The sequence below is a fragment of the Tupaia chinensis genome, unplaced genomic scaffold, assembly GCF_000334495.1.
Source record: "Tupaia chinensis unplaced genomic scaffold, TupChi_1.0 Scaffold000291_1, whole genome shotgun sequence".
Taxonomy (NCBI): Eukaryota; Metazoa; Chordata; class Mammalia; order Scandentia; family Tupaiidae; genus Tupaia; species Tupaia belangeri.
In genome coordinates, this window is record NW_006159776.1 from 698936 (window position 1) to 719857 (window position 20922).

The 20922-nt window shown below is 41.0% G+C and overlaps 1 long non-coding RNA gene across 2 annotated transcripts in view; it reads left to right on the forward strand.

The window, feature by feature from the left end:
- The first annotated feature begins 4258 nt into the window (after positions 1 to 4258).
- The window catches only part of LOC114008133 (uncharacterized), a 50612-nt gene continuing 33948 nt past the window's right edge, over positions 4259 to 20922 (forward strand). Inside the window, exons 1-3 of one of the 2 annotated variants that reach the window (XR_003549694.1) lie at positions 4259 to 4393; positions 4753 to 4922; positions 6392 to 6469. This is a non-coding gene — a long non-coding RNA (uncharacterized LOC114008133). Of the gene's footprint in view, positions 4394 to 4752; positions 4923 to 6391; positions 6470 to 20922 lie in introns of those variants that run through there. The other variant, XR_003549693.1, reaches the window with a different exon arrangement.

A 20922-nucleotide genomic window follows, 5' to 3' on the forward strand; every position in this document is an offset into this window, starting at 1 on the left:
ATGCATGTTATCAATAAGTAATAAACCATTTCTGTGTCCCACAAATGTAATGCCTCTCTATTTGTTCACATGCCATCCTTCTCTATACTCTTCCTTTCTTCCCTCCCCCAATTCCACACTGTCTTCAGCATCCATAACTATTGTCACTGCTTTTATGCCCTCCAATATTTCAATCTCTACTATAGAGTGTGGATAGTTAGTATATATAAAGTGGATACATACAATATCTTTCTTTCATATCCTGGCTTGCTTCACTCAGTAATAAATTTTCCATATTTAACCACTTCCTATCAAATGCCAGGGTCTTGTTTTTTTTTATAGCTGGATAGTATTCCATAGAGTATATGTGCCACATTTTTTCCATCCATTCATTTGTTTGTGGACATTTGGGTTGGTTCCATGTCACAGTGATCGTGAATAATGCTGCAATAAACATTGATGTGCAAGCACTTTTCTGAGTGTTCTTCTGTCCTTTGGGTAGATACCCAGAAGTGGTAGTTCTATTTGTAGATCTTTGCGGAATCTCCATATTATTTTCCACAGTGACTGAACGAATTTACATTCCCATCTTCTGGGTTTCTTAACCCCTCACCTCTTTGTTTCCCTACTGTATCAGTTCGTTCAGGTTGCCATGACAAAATATCATAGGCTGGGTAACTTACAGACAATAGAAATTTGTTGCTCACAATTCCAAAGGTTAGGAAGTTCAAGATCAAGGCAACAGTTGGTGTCTGGTAAAAGGTCTCTGGTTCATAAAAGTACCTTCTATGTGTTCTCACAACGGAAGAAGGGACAAATGAGCTCCCTCAGGCTCCTTTTTAAGAGCACTAATACCATTTATGAGCATTCTCCCCTCATGACCTAACCACTTGCCAGAGTCTCCACTTCCTAATCCACTATTCACCGGGGGTTAAGTTTTAACATATGAATTTTGGAGCAAAACACATTTAGATCATTGCAACTACTGTCTCTCCTTCTCAAGCCTTCACGCCCAGATCGCCTGAGGCTCTGTTCCATAATACAGACAAATCCATTAAGCCATCTCTAACCCCTTAAAGGCAACACTGTGGCCCTCAAAGACCTTGCTGAAGATTTGAAACTATCTTTTTTAAGGACTTCACTAAATTACTAGCCAAAAATTAAACTTGTTCTCACTCTGTGTTTATCTGTGTGTGGAAAACACAAGAGGATGGTTATATTAAACATACATCATCTCAATTAGTTCTCACAGAAGGGTCGCAAAGTTGGTCTGATTCTCCTCATTGTACATCTGGGAAAACTGAGGCTCGGAGAAGTTAAGGAATGTACTCAAAGTCATTTATAGTTGGGAAGAGGTGAACAGTCAAAACTGTGACTCCAAATCTCCTGTTGTTTTCACTACATCACATTGTCTCATGTGTTGTGCTTGGCTTTGGGTACCTTCTGTGTGGTAAGAGATTAGAAGAGCCAAATGCTACTCCCTGAATCCTTCATCTTGGATAACCCTCCACTATACTCCTGGCTTTCACTTTATCCCAAGTGTCCTTGTCTTCACACAGCATGCCCAGACCTCAACACATGTGTGGGATCCTATCAGCATACAGAACAGCAGGACTGCCCACTTCTTTCTGGGTTTCTAGTCAAACAACTTGAGATCCCTTTGGCTCCTTGATCCTGAATTCCACTGCTGATTCACCATAGGATTTTAGCCAATGGAAACCCCAAGAACAAAGATCCTCCCTTGAGCTCTGGAGTCAGTCCCAGCGTGAATACTTGCTTCGCTCCTTCCCGTGAGAACTTAGACAACTCACCTCTCTTTTTAAAGCAGCAGTTTTCTTGATCTCACTTAGAAGAGAAAATAATATTGTTTAACCTCGTAAGGTTGTAAGGAGAATTGAATTCATGCAGGCAAGATGTTAACCCAGTGTCTGGAGCACTTTAAATTAAATAACTACTAGCTGTAATAACAATTATTAGAGGGCTGGCCTCAAAGTGCAGTGGTTAAGCTATGCAGAGAAAGTTGGATCCCACATGGCTGACTGTGGTTCAAATCTCAGCCCTGAGGCTTGAAAAACATACTGGGAACAGGCTGTCTACCCAGGATCCTGACAAGATGGAGAAATGGAGGATCACGCCCCTTTGGGGTGCTCTCTCTCTCTCTCTTTCTCTCTACCCCATGCACACACATGTGCTCTTTGGCATATATATATCACACACACACACACACACACACACACACACACACATATATATATATATATGAAATGCCTATCCTCCCTCCTCCAGACAAAGTCAATCTCTTCACACACACTGACTCTCTCTCTCTCTCTCTCTCTCACACACACACACACACACACACACACTCTCTCTCTCTATTGGAAAGTGTTCCCCTTAAGCAGAAAGCCTGGCCTTGAAAATCCTGGATTCAGTTCTATCACATGCTAGCTATGTGACCTTGGGCAAACGGCTTGACTTTCTCTGGCCAACATTTTCTTCTCTTTAAAATGGAAACCATAATTTTGTATTCATTAACTCACGGGATTATAAGGAAGATTCTATAAGGTAGAAAAGTTAAAAAGCTCTGTATTTATCAATGCTTTATTTCCATTCCCCTCATAAAGGGGAATAAATGTATATTTTTGTAAACTAAGTGTAAAATTTTATACTAATCTCAAAAATGTATAGACTCATGTAGGAGTTATCAGATTAACATTACTCTAAATTGCTTTTCTATGTTCACACTTCATGTTTTTTTTTCTCATGTGATACATTTATCTGCTTATGAGTTTGAAAAAAAAATCTATCCATAGTAAAATGAAAGCATAGGAACCTATCACTACTAGTCATAAATTGTATTTATTAGGAATGAATTCACACCAATTGGTTGCATTATGCACTGTGCTGGGGGCACTGACACAAAGAAATATAATTTGAGGTGTGTGTCCTCATATCTATTAGTACTTTGGGGGAAACAGCCCATATATTTCATCTTAAATGTTAATGTCTTGAAACAGTTACATGAACTTCCAAAGAAACCTAGTAAACCTCAACATGTCCAATCATGGAACAAATTTGTGACTTTGATGATAATTCTCCTTAACAGCATTTCCTGCAGGCCCTGTCTGAAATGGAGGCAACATGACATTATAGAATTGAAAACTCTTAAGATCTGTCACCACACTTTAATGCTCCAGGGCTTGGGGATCTTGCAGACTTAGAGCTGAACCTATCGATCCTACAGAAGAAAAACGATTTATCCTAAATCACCCCTGTCAGTGACAGAACCTGGACAAACCCGGGTCTCCTGCACTCACTCAGTTGGGTTGTTACTGGGCTGCAGGGACCAGAGGTAGAAAAAGAGGACGACCGGTCACCAAGAAGAGCTATTTTGTCTCTGGAGTCTGGTTCTTTCTGCCTCTCCCCCTCCCCCCCAAATCAGTGGGATGTCAGGAGAGGAAAGCTTCCCGGAGCAAGAAGAGATAACAAGGACCCTGAAAACTGTCATTGACTGTGGTGTGGTTGGGAACCCAAAACCTCGCCAGATGGTCCAAAGTGGCCCTGCTAATGTGGTTTATCTGGGCGAGGAAGCCCTTTGCTGCAGCAGCGCCACTGCGCCCGCCCCCTGACCGGCAGTAACCCCGAGGCACGCAGCAGCCTTGGCTAGCTTCAACGTAACCATTTGGGAAGACCAAAAACAGAAAATGTACTCCTTCTCATCTGAAACCTGGTCGTTAGATCTGGCCCCTCCCTGGCAGAAATGAGAACATTAAGTTTACGCTCACGTGGCTTTTCTGCGGGCAAGCGCTCCCTTCCGAAGCTGCTTCTAGAACCGACCTCGGCTTTTGGGGGGAGGGGTTGTATGGGAGGTGGGCAGAGCTGAATAGGGCCAGCTGTGGGAGACCCGACAGCGTGAAGACAACAGATGGGGGAAGAAAAGAGTGAGTGGTGGGGTGGCAGGAGCAGGACGACAGTTGAGGGACCTCGGTCACCTCGCCAGGCCTGCAATTGTGTTCCGCCCTGCCAGACCCAGAAATTAGGGCACGTCCGCAAAGCCCACACCCTTCATTTCAGAGCGGAACTGAAACCACCGAAAAATAAACGCTCCAGACGCCCAGTCACTACCAGCAGTGAGCTGTGCGCAGGCGCGCGGGAATCCGAATCTGACCTCGAGTTACCCCGCGCAGAAAGCCGCGGAGAACTAGGTGAAAGGTAACTAGCAGGCGCTTCTCCTGGCTATCGCCAAAGCGCGCGTGCGCCAGGCTCGGCTGCTGGTTCAGTCCTCCAGTTTCTCCAAGTCTGCACTTCACTGAACTGTGGATCTGGCCGGGGCCGGTGCAAGAGGCGATGGTGTGGAAGCTTCGAGCAGATTTGACAAATTCTTGCCACCCAGTCCTCCACAGGGTAAAGAGCCCAGGTACAGTGCGAGGGAGAGAACGACATATTGTGCGCCGTTTGTTTGCTCAGTAGACGCAGTGCTGGGCGCATTGGTTGGGTTCTTTCAGTTCTCACAAGCCTTTCAAAGAGGCAGTGTGATCTCCCATTTACCAAAGAGGAGACTGAGGCTCAGCGAGTTCCTGTGTCTTAACCAAGATCATCCAGTCAGTAAAAGTCCTTTTTCATGAATGGTCCCTGATTCAAGGTGGGCTTTTGTTTGTTTTCCCTAATATGAATAACCGACGTAAGAAGTGCATTTTGCAAGGCATGGTCATAAGCATTAGTCCATTTTTACCTGAAACCTTTGAAGTAGGCACTGTTACTAGTTCTCTTTTGCAGATGGCATAGAAGACTCAAGGAAGTTGTTCTGGGAATCACACTGAGGCTAGCAGAGCTGAGCTTTTCTGCCCGTTGTAGAGGGATTAAAAAAAAAAAAACCCTCAAGATCAAGTCCTCCCACTTCCATCCTGCATACCTATGATGTCTCTGAGAGCTGCAAGCTCTGTGAGGTGAGTGGGTCAGGTCCTGAGGAAGACAAAGAAGTTCTCATCATAGGCAGCTTCCTTGGTTGCATTTTTCTATGACAGAATTACAAAAGACCACCTTTGGGTACAGACGAGTTGTTAGCACATGGAGGTCAGGAGCAGTGCGCTGCTCCCAGTCGTTGAACTTGGTATGTGTTTCATGAGTTTATGAACTAAGTGAACACATTTTCAACCCCAGCATACCCTATAGGGATCCCACAGTTGCATCTGGCATTCAATGATGTGACTGCTTATTTGTGACTTCTCCCAGATAAGAGCTCTGGCATTCATTCAGCAAACACACTCCAACACCCACTTACGATGTGCACATAGCTGGAGATTAAGAGGGCAACTTCAAGGCAAGAATGTCTTCCTTCTCTTGAAAATTCTGTTCTGAGTCTTTGCCTCAGTCTGTTCAAGCTATAACAAAATGCCTTAGAGTAGGTACATTAATATTTATCACATTTTTGGAAGCTGAAAGTCCGAAACCAAGGTGTTTGCTGATTTGGTCTTGGGTGGACTCTTGCTGTCCTGCAAACAGCCATTTTTTTCACTGTATGCTCACATGGCAGAGAGAGATTTCTCTAGTGTCTCCCCTTATAAGGGCACTAATCCCATCTGGGGAGCTTAACTCTCTTGGCCTCATCTAAACTTTCTTTTTAAATTTATCTATTTTCTTTTGAGAGAGAGCAGAGAGACAGAGATCCTTAACAGAGTCTCTTCACACTGTGATCTTCTTCCTCCAACCCTCTAGCCAGTCAGGAGCTTTGGTGCCCGTACCTGGCATGTCTCAGGCCAGCTAGAGATCTGAACCTACAGTCGGACATGTGGCTCCCAGCACCACAAAGCAGTTCCCCCTATGTGCAACTTTGCAGCTGGGCCTCATCTAAACTTAATTACTTCCCGAAGTCCCCACCTCCTAATTAACATGCTGGGGATCTAGGCTTGAGCGTAGGAATTTGAGTGGAACAGAGTACACAAGCATTCAGTGGATAACATCCAGGAGCTTGCCCACCTCCATGCATGGTAGAAACCATTTATTCTCCTTTCCCTAGCAGGGCTTCCTGTGAGGCAAAAAGTATATCACCCAGGGAGGAGCTCAAGGACCCAATCACACACCTCCCTACCCTTTTATCCCTTGGTTCTCCAGCTATTTCTCAGAACCACAAAGACCAGAAAACAGAAGTAGCTCTCCCCCTCTCCTGAGAAAGCCTTGGAAACAGGCAACAAGCCAAAGAGAAATGCAAGGAAAGCAAAAAAAGCTCCAGAGAAGCGGGCCAGCCCCTTCCCACCCTCAGCTTCCCCCCTCCTCCTGCAAATCCCCTCTTTTGAGTGTCCCGTCAGGGAATTGGAATGTCATTGCCTTGTGCCCCAAGACTCTGTTGCTGCTCAGGCTGATAAAGACAAAGGCTGCCATTGGACTGTCTTTGCCCTAACATAACCCTGCCTTGCAGCTTCCCTGAGGTGACCAGGGATGATCATGTGCTGCTCCGTGCTGTTGAGATGCCTCTGTGAGCTGCCTGCCTGCTGGTGTTGGCCCAAAGAAGGCTGCTTGGGTATTTACATCATCTCCCTGCTGAGAGGCTTGTGTGTTGAGAGCTTTAACCACACTGTGGTCTGCTCTGACCACCTTTATTTGAATCCCCATATGATCCTCTACAGCCTATGCAGCAAATGATATAATCTCCATTTTGCAGAGGATGAGACTGAGGCTCTGAGGGAGGTAAGTGATTTCCCCACATCACACAATTAGTAAAAGGCACTGCTGAGACTCGACTCCTTTCACTGCTCTGTACTTTTAGACCTAACATCCCAGCACCCAGCAGGTTCTTCGATCTGGCTGGGAAAAATTGCCCTTCAGTTTCTTCCTTTTTACTTTAATCATCTGAAAGGAATTTCAGTACAAATGTAGAACAAGTGGAATTCCATGCCTTACACACAGTTAAATAAGGAGTGATTTTATAAAGGAATAAATGAATGAAGGCAGAGAATGCAAGTGGATGAAATGCCTAGCATTGTACCTGGCACATAGTAGACACTCAGTAAATATGTCCCAAAGGGTTGAATAAAGGAAGAAAAATACATTGAAGTACAGGGAATTGAAGAATTTCAATATAAGGTGCAAATATTTTAGAAAAATCATTTCCCAATCTTAAGCTCATGGATAAAGTTTATGGTCCTGCTGGAATTTGAAATAATTCTTTTTGAACTATTGGTGAAAGATTTACTGGTCCAGGCAGGTTATCAATAAATATACAGAAAGTGGATGCAGCAAAGCCCTGATCCATACCACCTCTCTGTTGAATTGCTTTTCACAGTGTTTCATGTGATTTGTGCTTCTGTGTTCTATCATGAGGCAAGGCCTTTAATTCCACTCAATAAGAGCTAGTACTATTTATGAAGCACTAAGTACATTAGTGCATAAGATACAGTTCTTGCTCCCAAGTGGAGAAAACAAGATTTGTTGTCAGAGGGCCTAGGTGTGAGTCCCTGCTTTCGCTAGGTGCACATTAACCTCAGTGCATTATGTAACCCAGTAATCCTCAGATTTCCAGTGTATAAAATGGGTACAGGGTCAGCTCATGGCCTGGTAGTTAAAGCAGTTGGATCCCACATGTCCAACTGCCGAGTTCAAGTCCTGGATCTGGCAGCTTGAAAAACATTCCAGATATATGTGCATGTAAGCCCAAAATCCCAACAGGAATGAGAAGTGGAAGACAAAGGATTATGTCATGACCATCCCACTTGGGAGGTGCTTTCTTACTTTCCTGCTCTGTCTTTCTCCAGTGAATCAATGTGCCCTCTGGAATTTTTTTTTTTTAAATGGATACAAAATTACTTCATAGGTGAATTTTAGGGATAGTAAGAGAGGACCAATAAATGACAAATGATATTGATTAGATTAAACATAATTCAGAGAAAATATGGCGAGTGCTGTCTTATCCAGGCACCACGACAGGATAAAGAGTATGGAGAGCAATAAACTTGAGACTTAAGGATTCTGGGTTCTAGGGCTTCCACATAGAATGGAGTTCATAGGAACAGAGTTTTATTGCCTGGGAACAGTGTAGGAAGTCATCAAGGACCTCTTGGGCCTTGCACCTGAGCTTCAGGCCTGTCTCCCTCTTGGCTACTAAGATGTGAAATGTCAGTTGATGCCAGCAGCTGCTGGAGGAAGGAACCTCCCAGCACAGCAGAACCTAGTGAGAACTTGCTACTTTACCATGCTAGCTATGCCATGCTGCCTGGCTCGGGTCGGCCCAAAAATAAGGCAGACATTTCTTTTCTTTCTTTTTTTTTTTTTTTTTTTTTTTGGAGAGGTTTTTGCTATAGGGCATGTGTGCTTACCAGAAAGACAGAGAGAGAGAGAAAGAAAGTGAGACATCACCCCTTGGGGTGATGGCCATGCCACAATCCCTTCTCCTCCATTCTCCTCTTGGGGTCTTAGGCACGCATACACATGCACCTGGCATGAGTTTAAGCCACTGGGTCCGGGACTCGAACCACAGTCGACTACATAAAAGTCCAGTGACATAACCATTAGGCCATTATGCCAACTGCTGGCCCCCAAGGCAGTCAGCATTTCTTGAGCCTTTGTTAGATGCCAGGTCCTATATAATCAGAGTGGCCCTGCTACAAGCAAGGACTTTGTAAGTAGAGGAATCAGAGGGCTTCAGGGTGAGGAAAACTAGCACACTGGGAATGAGAAATTTCTCAAAGAGGTAGACTTCAGCAGGGTTGCAAAAGACAGAACCTGTTTTTGTATGGAACAGGGAAAAAGAAAAAAAAAAACCATAGATGGACCTGTATGGAACAGGGAAAAAGAAAAAAAAAAAACCCATAGATGTATACCCTTTGGAAAAACAAAACAGTCCTGAGTAGAATTCCACTTTGACCATACCAAATACCTCCTTTGCTTAACCCAGAGATTTTAGAGAGCTAGAAAGAGAGAAAAAACACTAGAAGATGCCTCCTTGTCATCTTGGAAGGAAAATGAGCAGCTGAGGCCTTGGCACCCAGAGTTTGACTGATTTACTGGCTCTGGTCACCTCCCTCTCTGGTCACCTCCCTGTGTCTTATAAAATGAGGACTCTCCTACCTTACAACATTGTTGTGGGAATTGGGTTAGATGATGAAGGTGAATGATCCTTCAAGATGCGAAAGATATGATCAATCTACAGAAATGGCTGCTTCTTCCTTCTTTCTCATCCTGAGTGAATTCTACAGTGGAGGTCAAAGGTCAACGTGCTGAGCTCATTCACTTGCATTTAGCCACACAGCCTCTTCTAAAATTGCTGCCCCAGAAAACTTCCAAGCCTCCTCCTAGACTCAGAAATACCCGCTTTCTTCTTATCCACAGAAAAACTTGCACAAGTATTGGTCCCTTGGGAAAAAAACAACCTTATTAATTAAGCATAACCCCATTCTGTCTGAAGACTAATTACCCTTCCATGTAGATGTCTTGCCTCGAGACTTCCCCTGCTCCCGGGAGTAACCTGTCAGAGCCCGGTCTCCTTAGGGTGGAGATACAGAGGGCTGGGATCTTAAAGCCTACCCACAGAGGACAAACTCTGCTCCTCCTAAAAAGTTGTTGTAAATAATTAGCACGGGCCTCATTTCTTCCTTGAGCCGTGTGACAATCTCAAAGCAACAACACAGAGGAAAGCCAAATCTCTAAGGTGTTTCCCAAATAATCCGAAATGCTGAAGTGTCCAGGAACCGTCTAAATCTAACCTGTTCTGTTCTTTGTCCTCTTCACACTTGAATTCACTGTAATGGTCATACGGAATGATTTCATTCTCAAAGTTGTTTTCTTTTTCTCCTGTTCTTTCTTTTATTAATACCAGAAGGCATGTGCATTCTTGCATGGGGATGCGTATGAGAGACAGAGAGAAAGCACCCCCTCACACACGATGGGGCATATTCATACTACAGTACTTTGTCTTCCATTTCTCCATCTTGTAAGGATTTGGAGCATGCATACAGACTTGCCTGGAGTGTTTTTCAAGCCTTTTCAAGCCTCTGGGGCCAGGACTTGAACTGTGGTCTGTCATGTGGGACCTAGTTCTCTAAGCATAGGGCTTAACCACCGTGCTATGGAGGCAGCTAGTGTTTTTCTTTTTTGCACAGTTCATTGTCATTAGGAAAAACTGTCAGGGCTGTACAAAAGAAATAATAAGTTTCAATCCCAGCTAGACTGATCTCCACGGTTTCATGTTCCTTTCAGAGAATCAAGAGGCAATCAGTGAGAGAGCCTAGAAGGAGAAGGAGGAGGCTGGGATCCAGACTCATTTCTAACAAACAGGATGCGTAGCCTTTGCTACATGAGTTCCTTTCTCTCAGCCTCAATTTCCACACCTGCAGACTTGGAGGTTTGGGTTAGTCCATTCTTAGATCCTCATCTAATTATTAATCAACCCTAGAATGGATACTTATGCTACCTGCCTTCAAAAGAAGGGAGAGTTTTGAAACTAGAAGCCAGTATCTCAAAAACTTCAAACATGATCTGTAAAACACTGACATATGTAGAAATTGAAGCATAAACACCTACAAACATGAACCATAATTCAACAACAAAATCTAATTAAGGAAAATACATACTTGAGAACAATGCCAGCATTATGTAGTTCTTTGCCAACAGTTAAACTAAATTTAGTTAAATTTAACCTTGTTTTTACTACATCTATTTTTTTCTGTCATGTGTTGAGTATATTTTTTAAAGGAAGCCAGCATATTTTATTCAAAGATAACATTGTGCCAACTTTTTTTTTAATTGGCCAACTTTTATTAGGAGAAAACCAGGCATTTGTTTGTTTACCTTTCTGTGCAAGTATGTATACGAGATAAGGAGTAGGACATTTAAAGTCAGTGGATAGGAAGAATAATGAATGTATTTATGAATGAGCTTTTTTTTTCCATAACTAAAACTAGGAAATGGTTGGATTGGTGTATTGGACACTGCTGGTGCCTAGCCCAGGTTTCCTGTCTGTCCCTCGGCTGCTTTGAGTATTCACTGCTGATAGCTCCTTTCTCCTAAAAATTGCCCTCCATGAGATGGGAGCTAATGTCCCTAGGAGGTTACATTCCTCACACCGCAGTTTACAGCCAAAATTTTACTTATACGGGGTTAACACAGCACCTCTCATTGGAATGGGACCAACCCTGTGGTGTGATTCATGCTCAGAGCTCCCCTTCAGTAAAGCCAAGGCTAGACTTTCCTGAAGCAGCATCTTTGCATGACTCCCTGACCTTCCCCATTCTGCCTCTCTTATTCTCTTACAGGCTTCTTTGGCAAGCACTCCCTCAGTAAACACTCTCACCAAAATCCCTGTCTTAGGCTTAGCTTCTACAAAACTTGACCTAACACAAGCATGAGCTGTTATGAGTGGGCAGTAAGGAAAACTACCTTTGAATTTCATTCATTCACTCATATATTTAATCACTATGTATTGAATTGCCTACTGTAAGTCAGACACCATTTTGGAGATTTGGAGAAACTTACAATGGACAAGATAGATATTGCCCATGCCAGAAGTAACAATGAATGTTGTTTGTTTTATGGTGAGGAGACACACATGCTAAATAAAATAATAATAGGAATAGATCAAGTGAGAGATTGAGGATTATTATATTTATTGGTTTTTTTGTTTACTGTGTTTCTGTATCAGCTGCTATGATCATTAAACATACTTTTCGATTATAGGAGCTAACAGGTGGTGTAGTGGTTAAAACACTGGACTCCCACAGAACTGACCACAGTTCAAGTCCTGGACTTAGTGGCTTGAAAATCACACTGGGTATGTTTGGGTGTGTGCCCAAAATCCAGAGAAGAGACTGGAAGAGAAGGGACGGTGGCTTGGTCATCCCCCCAGGGGGTGATTTCTCACTTTCCCTCTCTCTGTCTTTGTCTCTCTCCAGCGAGTGCATGCGCTCTATGCCAAAAAAACTTTAAAAAGATTTTTTTGATTATACATTTTTTTCTTTGATATAAGCTTTTGACCCAATGATTCTATATCAAGGAGCTTAATGTATAGATGTACCTGTGTATAAAGATATTTATAGATAAGGTCACTTTTTTTTTTTGGAGAGGTTTTTGCTATAGTGTGCTCACCAGAAAGACAAAGAGAGACAGAGAGACAGAAAGCGAGAAATCACCCCCCCCAGGGGGATGGCCACGCCACAATCTCTTCTCCTCCATTCTCCTCTCAGGATCTTGGGCACGCATGCACATGTGCCTGGCGTGAGTTTAAGCCACTGGGTCCGGGACTCAAACCACAGTCAACTACGTGGGAGTCCAGCAATATAGCCATTACTCCAATTGCTGGTCCTAGTAGCTTCACTTATTGTAGCATTATCTATAATAGCAAAGGATAGGAAACAACTCAAATGTCCATCAATAGAGGACTGATTAAGCAAATTATGTTTCATTCATACTAGGGAATGCTTTGCAGCCATATGCTAAGAGAAAAAAAAGTAAAGTATAAGACAATGTTTGTAGTATTCTCTCAATTGTGAAGGAATGAATGTAAATGCACACACACACACACACACACACACACACACACACAGAGAGATAACTCCTACATCATCAAATCTCTGTGAAGAGGAAATAGGTTTCTGAATTTCTGTTCATCTCATCCTTAATTTTGTTAACATGCATAAATTATTTGAGAAAACTAATTAAACAAGTATCATATACTTAGTGTAAAAACTGCATAACATATTGTAAAAATAAGTCATTTATAATACCCCCCTCTAAAATGTACCATAGTTGATATGTTAGTGTATTTCTTTTCAGTCTTCTTTCTTTTGAAGTCATAAAATTTTTCCCACAAATGGGTTCATAATGTTCATGTAAAAATATGAATTCTGCTTTTTGGATTCAGTCTTAGATCCTAAGTATTTTCTCATTTCAATGATTTTTTTCTAAAGTATCATTTAGACCACTGTTCAGTTTTCTACCATAAAATATATAGTAATTTTTAATCAGTTTTCAAATGATGACCATTGAGTTTTTTCTATATTTTGCTACTATGTATTACTGCTAGACAGCGGTGAATATCTTTGTCCATCTATCTCTAATTGTCTCCTTAAAAATGTACATTTACTGGTCATAAGAAATGGATATTTTTTAAACTTATCATAGTATAGTATTAAATTGCCCTCCACACAGTTTGTATCAACTTATAGCCCCATCAGCAATATAAAGGAATATCAGTGAGCTGCATTAGCACTGAGTACAGTAGGCTAGTGGCATTTGGGGTTTGTCATTTTCAAATTTCCATTCCTCAGGAGCTTCTGGAAGGTTCCTTACATGTAATGACAGGTAATTGGTAGAGATGAGACTGGGAAATTGTCAAGACCAGTCTGAGGTCACTTGGCACCCTGTGTGCCTAGTTGAGGGCCCTGAGTTTGCAGCATTGTGGGAGCTCTGAGCAGGGCCTTTCTGACTTAAGTCACACAGTGTGGCTACTTGGCACTGCCTTCTCACCTCAGCACGTTATTAGGCAACCACAGTCATTGGTGCCCACCATCATCACTGAATATTTGCACGTTCTGGTAGGTAAGCTCATGGCTCACTTTATTCAGTAATGATGTCCTAATACAGGGTTGAGCTTATTTCTGTAGCAGAATTTATTTTAAAAGTCTTACGAATTGCTTTAGTCTAATATTTATAGACTTATTTAGGGTCTTACAGCATCACTTCAAGTTCTCAGTTACTCTTTAATTCATTTTCTGCAGTAAGTTACATGCTACAGTGGTATCTGACAACTAGAAATTTCCAAATTCCGGAGACATATTCCTCACAGATGTCAAGAGTCTTCTGTTATTCCAAATGAAATGAAATGGCAATACTTGATTATTTTCAGCGTTCACAGACTCCATAACTATGATGAAATGTTTTGAATGTCCCCATTCAGTGTGTGTTTCACATCCTATGATCCAGGTACATCTCTGACTTTCATGGACAGACTTCTAACTAGCCTGATAAATGCACAAGTCTACAACCTAGTAGTTCTGGTTCTAGTGCTGGTTCTGATCTGGACTAGCAGGGTGTCCTTAGGCCACTCACTTCTCTAGGTTTCATGTTTTTCAGTCTTTAAAAAAGAAATTTCATCTCAAATAGTGATGCCCATCCTGAGATCCTAGAATGTCACTGCAGTCTTGAGAGGTAGTAATGAATATTTGCACACTAAAATATTTCCAAAGTTTTAGAAATCCTCATAGAAAGATACATTTCTCTTGTATTAGATTTGACAGGAAAATAAAGACCTTTTCCTTGTTTGGCCTGTGATATGCAAGAATCCTCACAGCTAGAAGGGATGTAGTGGGCCATCAGAAAAGTCGTGATGCATTTTTGCATCGAAAAACATGTGTTAACTTTCCTGAAGACCCAAGATTTTTGTTATCAGTAACCTACAGATAAGGAAACTGAGACAGAGTTAAGAAGTTTCTTCAACGTTAGACAGCTAGTTAATGATGGAGGGAAGATTCAAACTCAGGTCATCCGACTCCAAAATTAATAGCCACACTAAATACTACTCATTCTAATTAATTCAAACTAATTGGAAGCTCTAATTGGTAGTAATAAGTCTTTAATGAAAATAAAATATTAGTAGTTAATAATTAAATACAGCTTGTTTCATGCTAGAAGTCTTTCAGAACCTCTGGTCTAAGAAAATGAGGCATTTTCGATGATTATGAGGAGAATGGACATGTTTGACTGGCCTTGGGTTAGATGATATACAAGTTCCCTCCTAGTTCTAATGTGCTGTGCGATTGAGAGGAAATATGGCTATTAAGGAAAAACAACTCCATGAAACATCATCCAGAGTAGTGCATTTACATTCCAGAGTAATCAAAACACTATTTCTTTGTTAAATGGTGCAATCAAGTTTAATTTTAAAAGCCAATAATCACATGAGATTCAGTGGACTTCACTCTTAAGAAATTGTATAGTTAAAAGCAAGAGGGCCTTAGAAATGCAGTTTCATGGTTGATTTTTTAACACATTAATATTGTGGTGAAGAACCATCGTATAGAGTTCTTCTATAGTACTCATCAAAGCCTCTGAACTGCCCTGTGAATATTCTCTTCATTCACTAAAGTACACTGCTTGCTTGGTGGTCAGGATAAATACAGTCAGTGTGGGTTACTTAAAAGAAAGAAAAATATGAAGGTAAGAGCAGAGTCTGTCTTAGTTATCTCTCTGTCATCAATTTCTAACATTGTCCTGGCACGTGGTAGAAGCTCAGCAAACATTTGTTGAATGGACATAAAATTCACTGCAGTGCTGTTAGACCCTGGCAAAATCTCTATTCAGCTGTTCTATATCTGTAATGTAAGTTTAACATATAATGTATGCCAAGCAATGCAATTAATCTGAATAGCCACATGTGTTCATGCAATTTAATTGCTGCTCAGGTGAGACAACTTCTTTAGAACTCTGTGTCCATAGAAACTGTAATCCTATCATTGTATTCCAATTTTTACTTTATCTTTTCATCAGCTTCAATAATCCTTGTTCTGCTCAGAGTTTATATTATGTCGTGCATATATATAATGACTTGGATTCTTATCCTGATATTCTCAATGAAATAGAGAGATCTGGATTTGAAATCATATCATGAATTAATGTTTTTTTAAACCGTCTTTTATTCAGAGGTACGTGAATGACTTCTGGTAACCCTGACTTCTTTTAACACTAGAACAGCCTCACCCTCCAATGTATTGTGCAATGCGGAAGTGGTTTGCTGAGCAGACTAACACAAAAGGCAAAAACTGTATTGTACGTTATATGTATGAGTCATGCCCCTTCCTCCTTGCTCAAAAGAATTAAATCTTAAGCAAATGAGGGAATCCATGGGCCAGATACTGCTGAGGCTTCCGAGATGAATAAGATGCAGTTCCAGCAATCATATGACAAGGAGTCTGCATAAGGCCGTGGGAGGGTAAATTAAAAAGAAAAAAGAAAGAGAAAGAGAGAAAACAAAAATGCTTACAAATAACTGTGATTCAAGACATAATGTGGTCAGTGCACTGAGTTCCAACCAGAAGGAAAAAATTCTTTCTAATTAGAGTATCAAGGGAGTTCATGAGAAAAGAGTCATGAGGACTCAAATTCCCACTTTTTGTAAGCATTTATTGAGCTTCACTGCTTGCCTACCCCAAGCACTGGGAGTGCAGAGATGAAAGCGGCACATTTATACTCAAGGAAAAGCCATCAGCCTGGACTGGCAAGAGAAACATAGAAAGAAGCAAAATCTCACCCCACCCTGGAAGGTGATCTTTCAGGAAAAATCAGTAGCAACTGGAACACAGAGGATCATTCTGCCAGTAGCCACTTCTGCCTGGTGGCCCTGTGAAGACTTCACAAAAACTGGTAAATAAGTTTGTGAGAAGAGCGACATTTGACCATGCACAGTGAAGCAGGTGCTATGCCCTAGACCTTAAAGTTCTGCCTCCCTGATTCTCACAACAGCCCCATGAGGCCAAAAACTGGAGTCAATCCTCTGAAATCCTGCCACTGCTTTATCAACGATGTTTATGTAGTATTCTAAATCCGTTTGCTGTCTTTTCAGTAATGTACACAACATCTTTACCAGTAGATTCCATCTCAAGAAATCACATTCTTTGCTCAGCCATAAGAAGCAAGTTCCTATCAGTTAAAATTTTATGACAAGATTGCAGCAATTCAGTCACATCTTGAGATGCCACTTTGTTTTTGCTGTTGTTTTTTTTCTTCCATGAGCAACAGAGACAGGGAAAGAAAGGGATGAGAGGGAGAGAGAGATAGATGAAATGAAAGAGAGAGATGACCAGTGAGACAGGCACTCCCAATAGGGCCTTCATACTGCAATCAATTCCAGTTTTAGCCAGTCCTGGATCATGGGCATATATGTACTTGGTGTATTCAGGGAGTTCTCTGGATATGGATCCAGAACCTTCCCATATGGGTCAACCTCACAGAGTATTGAATTATCACTAGGCCATCGTTCAGCCCATTTAGGATATACTTTTTTTTTTAGAGATTTTTGCTATAGGGTGTGTACATTTGCCAGAGAGACAGAAAGCAAGAAGTCCCCCCCAAGAGGGGATAGCCATGCTGCAATCCCTTCTCTTCCATTCTCCTCTTGGGATTTTAGGCACGCATGCACATGTGCTCAGCATGAGTCTTAAATCTCCAGGTCTAGGACTCAAACGTGGTCGACTAAGTGGGAGTCCAGCGACATACCATTACACAATCTGCTGGTCCCAGGACCTACTTTTAATTTGCGCTTTCTTGCTACATCCATCACATCTGCAGTTACCTCCTTCACTAAAGTCTTGAACTCCCTGAGGTGATCATGAGGACTGGAATCTTCTTCCAAGCTCTCGTTAACATTGATATGTTGACCTCCTCCCTTGAATCATAAATGTTCTTAATGGCATTTACTGTAGAATGATGAATCTTTTCCAGAAACTTTTAGTTTACTATGTCCAGATCCATCAGAGGAAATACTATCTATGGCAGATACAGCCTTATAATATGTGTTTCTTCAATAATAAGACTTAAAAGTCATAATTACTCTTTGATCCATGGTTTGCAGAATGTATGTTGTGTTAGCAGACATGAAAACAACATTAATTTCTTGAATATCTCTATTAGAACTCTTAGGTGACCAGGTGCATTGTCAATAAGCAGTAACATTTCTAAACAAATCCTTCTTTCGAGGAGGTAGAGGAAACATTGAAAATCTCTGGTTTAGTATAGTAACCTTCAACAATTAGCTAGATCTTCTAGATAGCTTGCTGCAGTTTCTACTTTAGTACTTGCTGCCTTGCCTTTTATGCATTTTTATGTTATGGAGATGGCTTCTTTCCTTAAACCTCATAAACAACTTATGCTAGCTTTGAACTTTCCTTTTGCAGTTCCTTGCCTCTCTCACCTTTCATAGAATTGAAGAGATTTGGAGCCTTGTTCTAGATTAGGTTTTGGCTTAGGGGAATGTTATGATGAGTTTGATCTATATAGAAAACTAAAATCAGATCAGAAATAAGGCTGTTTTGCTGTCTTACCACACGTGTGTTCACTGGAGTAGTACTTTTCATGTCCTTCAAAAACTTCTCCTCTGCATTCACAATTTTGCTAACTGTTTGGCATAAGAGGCCTGACTTTGGTTTTCTTTTTTTTTTGTTTGTTTTTTTTTTTTTTTTAGAGAGAAATTTTTGCTATAGGGTATGTGTACTTACCAGAGAACAGGCAGAGAGACAGAAAGCAAGAAATCACCCCTTAGGGGCATGGACATGCTACAATTCCTTCTCCTCTTGGGATTTTGGGCCCACAGTCCCCGAGTGTGAGTTTAAAGCCACTGGGTCCAGGCCTCAAGCCACAGTCAGCCATGTAGGAGTCCAGTGATATAACCATTACACCATCTGCTGGTTCCAAGAGTACTAACTTTTAACCTTTCTCAACTTTGGACATATTTTCCTAAGTTTAATCATTGATAGCTTTTTTTTTTTTTTTTGAGAGGTTTTTGCTATAGGGCGCATGCGCTCGCCCGGCAGGCAGAGAGAGACAGAGAGACAGAAAGCAAGAAATCACCCCTCAGAGGGGATGACCATGCCGCAATCCCTTCTCTTCCATTCTCTCAGGATCTTGGGCATGCACACGCACACGCGCCCAGCGTGAGTTTTAAGCCACCGGGTCCAGGACACGAACCATGGTTGACTACATGGGAGTCCAGAGACATAGCCATTATGCTAACTGCTGGTCCCATATCATTGATAACTTTTGAGTTTAAGTGAAAGATGTGAGATGCCTCCTTACACTGAAACACTGACAGCCATTGTAGGTTATTAACTGGCCTAATTTAAATATTGTTGTGTCTCAATAATAGTGAGGCTCAAAGATATGGGGAGAGGACTGGCTTCTGGAACAATCAGAACATACACAATATTTATAAATTAAGTTTGCCATCTTATATGGATGTGGTTTGTGATGTCCCAAAACAATTATAGTAGTAACATCAAAGATCACCAAACAGATAGAATAGTAATAATGAAGTTTGAAATATTGCAAGAATTACCAAAATGTGACACAGAGACATGAAGTGAGCACATGCTGTTGTGCATGTGATTGTAACACTGTCTTGCCCAGTACAAGGTTGCCACACAAATTCAATGTGTAAAAAAGGCAATATCTGCAAAGCACAATAAAATGAAATGCAATAAAACAAGATCTGTGTGTGTGTGTGTACACACCGTTTTTATGAAGTAGATATGGTACGTATACCATTATGTACCAATCTCCATCTCTTTGTATTTGAAGGTTTGTTTCCAAAGTTTTGCTGTTAAAAGCAACTAACATCACTAATACAGAAAAAGGGGGTAGGAAATGATGGGAAAAAGAAAGGTGACTATTTTAGATATAAAAACTAAACAACTCCCTTTAGAAAGGTAGTAAGACATTTAAAATCATTAGATTTTATTTCAAGTGGGATAAAATTTTAAAAAACACAGAACATTTTGAAAATATAAATATTTTACAATAATCCCTAAAACTTAATTGGAGACTTATCACTGATATTTTCTTGTACATAGTGTTTTCCCTATGTATATAAATAAGGTAAATAAATATGTTTTTAATGTTTCACTATTTCTAACTAGTTATCATTATCATATTGCACAGCATTTTTTTCTATTTTTAAACTTTTTATTTTGATAAAATTTTAGTTTCCAACAGAAAGCTGCAAGAATAGTAGAAAGAACCCTTTACTCAACTTATTTTATTAATCTGTTTTATCATTCTATCTACATACACATATTTGTATTATGAATATTATTTTGTATCAACCATTTGAGAGTAAGTTTAATTATCAATGCATATTTCCTATGAAAAAGGCATTCATTATCATATGAGAAGTCTTTAAAAAGTTCATTAAAATGCATATTATGAAAAATTGTGGGGAACCAGCAGTTAACGTAATGGCTATGTCGCTGGACTCCCACATAGTCAACCGCGGTTCGCGTCCCAGACCCGGTGGCTTAAAACTCACGTCGGGCGCATGTGCGTGCGTGCCCAAGATCCCGAGAGGAGAATGGAGGAGAAGGGATTGTGGCGTGACCATCCCCCCTGGGGGGTGATTTCTCGCTTTCTGTCTCTATGTCTCGGTCTGTCTAGCGAGCGCACGTGCCCTATAGTGGAAAAAAAACCTCTCCAAAAAAAAAAATTGTGCATGAATTTCAATTTTTTGCACCAAAAACTTATACTTTAATTTTATTTTGCATGAGGATTTTTGTTTTTTATTTTTAGAGAGAGATTTTTGCTATAGGGTGCGTTTGCTTGCCAGAGAGACAGAGACACAGAGACAGAAAGTGAGAAATTACCCCCTGAGGGGGCTGGCCATGCCACAATACTTTCTCCTCTATTCTCTCAAGATCTTCGGCATGCATGCACGTGTGGCCAGCATGAGTTTCAAGCGGCCAGGTCCAGGACTTGAACCATGGTAGACTCATGGTAGTCCAGTGACGTGACCATTACACTATCTGCTTGTCCCTTCCATGAAGTTTTTAAAGCTCCCTCATATAAACGCATTACAACTATCAAAATCTGAAAATCTAACATTGGTGCAATTTACAGTTCACATCTATATTCACATTTTATCTGTTGTACCATTAATGTCTTTTGTAGATTTCTTTTTTTTTTTTTTAGTCTAAGATCAAATCTTAGGATCACATAATGCATTTAATTCTCTCTCTTTTTTTGTTTTTGTTTTTGTTACTGTCTTAGGGTGCATGCACTCATTGGAGAAGAGAGAGACAGAGAAATACAGAGGAAAAGTGAGAACTCACTCTGCAGGGGTGCTGGCCACAGTGCAATCCCTTCTCCTCCAATCTCCTCTTAGGACTTGGGGCATGTGTGCACATGTGCCTAGCATGATTTTCAAGGCACTGAGTCCAGGATTCGAACCATGATCAGCCATGTGGGAATCCAGCACCTTAA